This window comes from Pteropus medius, unplaced genomic scaffold (assembly GCF_902729225.1).
Source record: "Pteropus medius unplaced genomic scaffold, Ma_sr-lr_union100, whole genome shotgun sequence".
Taxonomy (NCBI): domain Eukaryota; kingdom Metazoa; phylum Chordata; class Mammalia; order Chiroptera; family Pteropodidae; genus Pteropus; species Pteropus medius.
The window spans coordinates 10125806-10131696 of NW_024351073.1; positions in this window are offsets into that span (position 1 = coordinate 10125806).

Genomic DNA, 5891 nt, shown 5'->3' on the forward strand with positions numbered 1-5891 from the left:
AGTGATGTCTATCCTGAGTTCTCATTAGAAATTGCAATCTACACAAATATATCCTCCCCTATACTTCTGACTTTTCATTACCCTGCTCAATCTTTTTAATAGTATGTATCATCTTTTGACATGCTGTATTAGTAACTTCTATTTTAAGTTCTATATCTATGTAGCATTTAATGCTAAGCATATATACTGATATTCTTATGGGCTATAGTGCAAAATTATAACCTCCAGTACCAATCAACACAAGAGCCAATAACTGAAGTTGCTGTTTTAGGTTCACTTGGCAGAGCAAATAGGAAGGAACATAGAGCTCTGTTCATTCAGCAGCTTCCTGATCAGGTACATTCCTGGGTTCTGATACTACTTGATGATATGCCTAGAATCTTGGGCTTCTAGGTGTTCTTTAAAGCAGGTGATTTTTGTTAGGTTTCAAAATAGATCTTACTAATATTATTTTAAGGTTAAATAATGATTGACTATTTGGCTTTTTATCTGTATAAATACAACTGAGTTTCTCCCTTGTGGACGCTTTATATACTCTTTGGATTATAAATTTGTTAAAGCCATGTTAACATTCTGCAATTTGCTTTGAACATCCCTTAAAGTTTTGAAAGCTTAAGAGAGCAGAAACTCTATTAACCAACCCTCAGGTAACTAACTTATTGGATTAAATTATTTAGACTAAAGAACATCCTGTATTGAAATAATGCATGTAGGTGGCTACTCTTGAAGCCACTCACCCACGTACTACTTATACATTAAGAATCAAGAGTGAGAGGCATGCATGTGTTCTTCTAGTTGTATTGTTACTTAATTTATTGTAATGTATTTTAACTAACTATATTATCAGGGTACATAAAATAATGAACTATATTAAAAATAAATTTGTTTCTTTTTATTTTAATTATTTAAAAATAACTGATAAAGACAAGTAGCTACAAAATTTTTCTTTGATTAGTTATTAAAGATATATGATAAATGCTGGAGAAAATATTAAAATCACAAAGGATTATGCAGATAAATTGCTTCAACAGTGTCTTATATTTTTAAGATATACAACATACTTATTTCATGCATCTGTATACTGTAATACGATTGCCATTATATCAATAATTAGTACCTCTATCAACAGTGCCCTTAAATTGTCTATCCACTTTAACCTGAGATGTTACTGCGAGTGTGTTCTATGAAAGAAAGAAAATAAACCAACCCAACTCAAAAGCTCTTTGCAAAAGACAAGATTTTGAATTAATGTACATGCATACGGTTTGGAAAGTGTATAAGTTATGAATGTGTCATTTTTCTGTGTCATTTTAACCAAACTTTTGATTAATTTATTCACTTTTTATCCTAATGGCATCAGATAAAAGGGTTTCTAGTGTATAATTCTTTTGAACTGGAGGCAATTTTAGAGGTCATCCTACTATCCTCATTCGAACTCTTTTTTTCAATTTAAGGAATATATTCTCAAAAGCTTTAAAGGGCTTGAAAAATTGCATAGAAGGTTAGCTTAAAAAAATTTAAAAAAAGAAGCTAGAAAATATTTCTTGAGATTTCTAGTTTAGATGTTATTTTGTTATGTAATGGTGCTTTCCTCCCCCCTCCCCTTTTAATTGCATTGAGAAACAAAACAAAACAAAAATCAAGTAACTTTTTCTTTCCTATACAAATTCTCTTAGTTTGGGTTCTCTCAGAAGCTGATTGATTGTTAGACAAAGATTTGTATGTAGGTAGTTTGTCTAGATGTGATCTTAGGAAGAGCAAGAGAAGCTGGGGTGATCAGAGAGGGGGAGATAAAACAAATAATGTCAATGGATGGATTTCTGTAGTGAATAACTTGGACATGATCCTGTTAAAGACATTCTGAGAAATCATATGGATGCACTTCAGAATATTCTCATTTTTAGATGAGGATATCCACTGTCTCTTGTCTTCCATTGGCTGAGAGTTGTCCCTAGACCATCACTTCACCAAGACTTGCAAGTTGCACTTGCCTACTACTAGAAAACAAAAGCAAGAAAACAAACAAAACAAAACAAAACAAAACAAAAACAGAGAAGTGCAGTAATGAATCTGGTGCTGTCTGCCTTCCAAAATATGTAAAACACACCTGTAGAGGAACTGAGAGATGCAATGAACTGCTACAGAACACGGCATCAACAATATCTACTACAATCCCGTTAGACCCATAAATAAGTAGGTCAGCCACTTACTTGCTAGATGATAAAATATAGGGTTTTTCATTATTTTGTTATCATAAAAATAAATATAACTACACTTGACTCGTTTTCTCCAATACGATTATGTGGCATCGACTTTCTTAAAATTGACTAAGCTGTCAACTCCAATATAACATTTTGTTTAAAATCATTATTAAATTATTTACATCCCCCAAATAATTGACTTAACAACGCTTTTAGACAATTTAAGCTCTCAGTGTTTTACAAATTCTTTATACATAATAGGTGCCAGTATTGTTTTGTTGAAATAGTAAATATATAACTGTCACAGAATTATAAAACACATTTGGATCTTTCACAAGAATGTTTTAAGTTTTATCATCCTATTTCTAAAATATTATTTCCATTTTTTATATATGGATTATTGTGTATATAACAAACTCATGACTGGTCAATAATTTTAGTAATCTGTTCTTTTATACACAGTTTCACATTTTAAATTCCTCATCTTTTCTTGTTTTATTTTTGAAGTCTATTACCATTGTGGGATAAAACTCTTAGGAACTCTTCTTGACCCATTTTAAACTAGCATCAAGACAGTAGGCAGATAAAACAGAGAAGTGGCAACCTTTCAAGAAGACAATAATATTAAAAAACAAAACAAAACAAAACAGAAATCTAAATTGGAAAGCCAAATATACTTATAATGCTCCCGAAATTGTTATAATATTCTTGTTGTTGCTATTTGTTTATTTTTCTCCTTCCCTTTTGGCTTGAATTTCATCAAAAGTTATGCTGTTACCAGAATAATTAAAAAATAATTAAATATTCTCCAGTTTATTAAAGTAGAAGTGAATTCTTCAACTTGAGGTATCAGATCAAAATAAATATTGTTCTCATATTCAAAACTAGTCTAATATTTTGTATAATATAGTTGTTAAAAACAGCAGTATGACTCAAAACGTGATATGCAAAGTCACAGTGGTTGACACCTGAGTGATTTTTATCTTTTCTTTTTCCTTTGCATTTTCAGAGGTAGGAGCTCTCAGGCATTATTGGATTTTTGTTGAATGATAGTTTATATTTTACAAATTTTACTATTATTTTTTTTTCATTTTTATTACTATTGGGTATACATTAGTAGTTATTTTATGGAAACATAAAAAATTCTCTTTTATTAGTTTTGGTTCCAGCTATAATCCTAATTTGATTCAGAAAGCAGGAAGCCATCACTGCAATAATAAGCTTGGTATGTAATGTTCTTTGATTTTAGACAATATCATAGACAATATCAAGCTTCGAATGCTGTAATTTGTCTCCAGGCAACATCTTCTGCTCAGCACAGCAGCAATTGTCAGATTACAAAACCGAATTCTGATTTTGGCAAACTTAGTTTACCTGGAATTAATACATTGTGTATATTGCACTATCACTCATGTAACTAATTATAGGTGATACAAATAGTCATCAAAAGTATAATTCGATGACTATTTTTTTGCTTCTCTATTTTTTTATTAAGTGGTCACATCTTTTTATAATTTATATCTTTCAACGTTGAAGCAGTAAATGTTCAAGTACATCACAACAAATATCTGAATTACAAGTGAATATAAAACACAATACCAAGCAATTTGCTGAAAAGGCAGAAAGCAGCACATGATTTGCCTGACGGTGATAAGATTTTAAAGCTGGAAGGAACTCCCTGTTATTACAGATGAAGAAATTTAGGCCTAGATCTAGTAAGTAACTTGTTCAAGGGCACACAAAGATGGTGAGATTGGGCCTAGTATTCATATTTCAGTAAAAAAATTAACTGTTTAATGGTTTTGAAAATAAAATAGGCAACTACATGCCTATAGATATAGCTTAAATTGGTATGAAAAGTTTTAAATAAAGGATTATAAGGACATAAATTTATAAATACATAAGTCATCTTTTATTTCAAACTACTATGGCCAAATATAGAAGAAACAGGCCAGGAGAAGTGAAGCTCTTCATCGTACCAACTGCTGTTTTCCAGATTTTTCTTACTTTTCATTTTCTTAAATCAAAGTTGAAAGTTCTGTACAAATATCATGAGTTCCAATTTCTATATGTTCAACGAAGAAGCTTTATGTATCTAATAATAACATAAAAGATTGTTGTATTGGATTATTGTTTCAACTCTCTTTAAATTTATTACTTCATAAAATATCCACATCATTCCACATTTGATTTATCATTCCCCAGCAATGCTGCAGAATTTAAAATAGATTTAGAGTTGTCTGTTCATTAAGGTACTGAGATAAGAGGTATGTCCTTGTTGATAGTTCTATGTACACCTAAAGAACTGGCTTTCAAAGCCAATTGAAACTTGTTTAATTTTCCAGGATCCCTTCCTTTTTGCAGGCTCTGAACTGCAATTTTTTGTCCTATTAGCTCTGTCTTCTCTTTCTCAAGCTCTCTCCATTTTTAGATTTGGTAATTTTGTCAAAGAGAAAATAGATAGCAAATGTTTGGCTCACATTTCTAGTCTTTCCTTTTCTCTGAAATTATAGCGTTTAGGGTTCTGACTGCCTTTCAAAAGTTCTGATGCTTATATCCTTTTATATACATGTGCATGCATGTATATGCATGTTTGTATATATGTATGTATATAGGTATGTGTTTATAATATATATGCATATATCTTTTCTTCCATATTATCTAATTTTCTGGAGAAAGGTTGGTCTGAACAAGTTGGCCCATAATTACATAGATTCTCTTAGATTTTTAATTGTTTGATAGCTCCAACTTGAGTGTCTGTTACTTTGAAGCCTCAGATTAATCTCCAAACTTCTGTTTAGTCTTTTAAAATATATAAGTGCTAGGCCTAAAAAGTTGTCAGTTTATATTTGTTTAATTAAGTTACATCTCAATCTATACAGAGATGTTTAATTAGACACATATTTCATAGCAGTTTACTACAAATCAGATTGTGTTGAGATGCATACATTGAAATATAATTCTCAGTTAAACATTGTTATTGGTAAATATAGGCATTTGATGGTATTCTAAACCATGTGCATCTGAAACCAGACAAGTAGAATCAAAATGGGGATAACAGTACCACAAATGAAGCCATAGCACTTTTTAATGTACAACATAATGTAAATTCCTGTAGAGTGACCAGTTTAAAATGTCAGCAATAGTGAAAGAAGTTTCACTATTCATTAAAGCCTCCTATTCTCACAGTGAATATTGAATATTCATTTGTATAAAAATTGCATCATTTAAAAAAAGAATATCAATGCTCAAATGCATATATTTAATGTAGTCAGTGAACTAGCTCTGTGTAGAATAAACACGATTGATCCAGTATGATGCGAATGGCACTAAACACATCCCTAAGTAAAGTATCTAGTCATAATTGGAGGAATACTCATCTAATCAACAAAATAGGTATTCATTTTTTTATGTGGTAATAATAATAGTGCATAAAATTTGTTAAGTGCTTGCTTTGTGCCAGAGACAATATATGTTTTGCCAAGGTATGTGGCACATACCCACTATAGACGATCTTAACAATCTTATGTGTGCATGCGTGAGTGTGTGTGTGTTACATTTTCTCTAGATTTATCGCCTTTTAGATTTGTGCTGTCCTTTTAGTCTTTTGTATGTATATATGTAATCTCTTTTTTCCAGAGGAAAAAAATATATATATAGTAATCCCACATGAAAATCTTAAAAATGTAG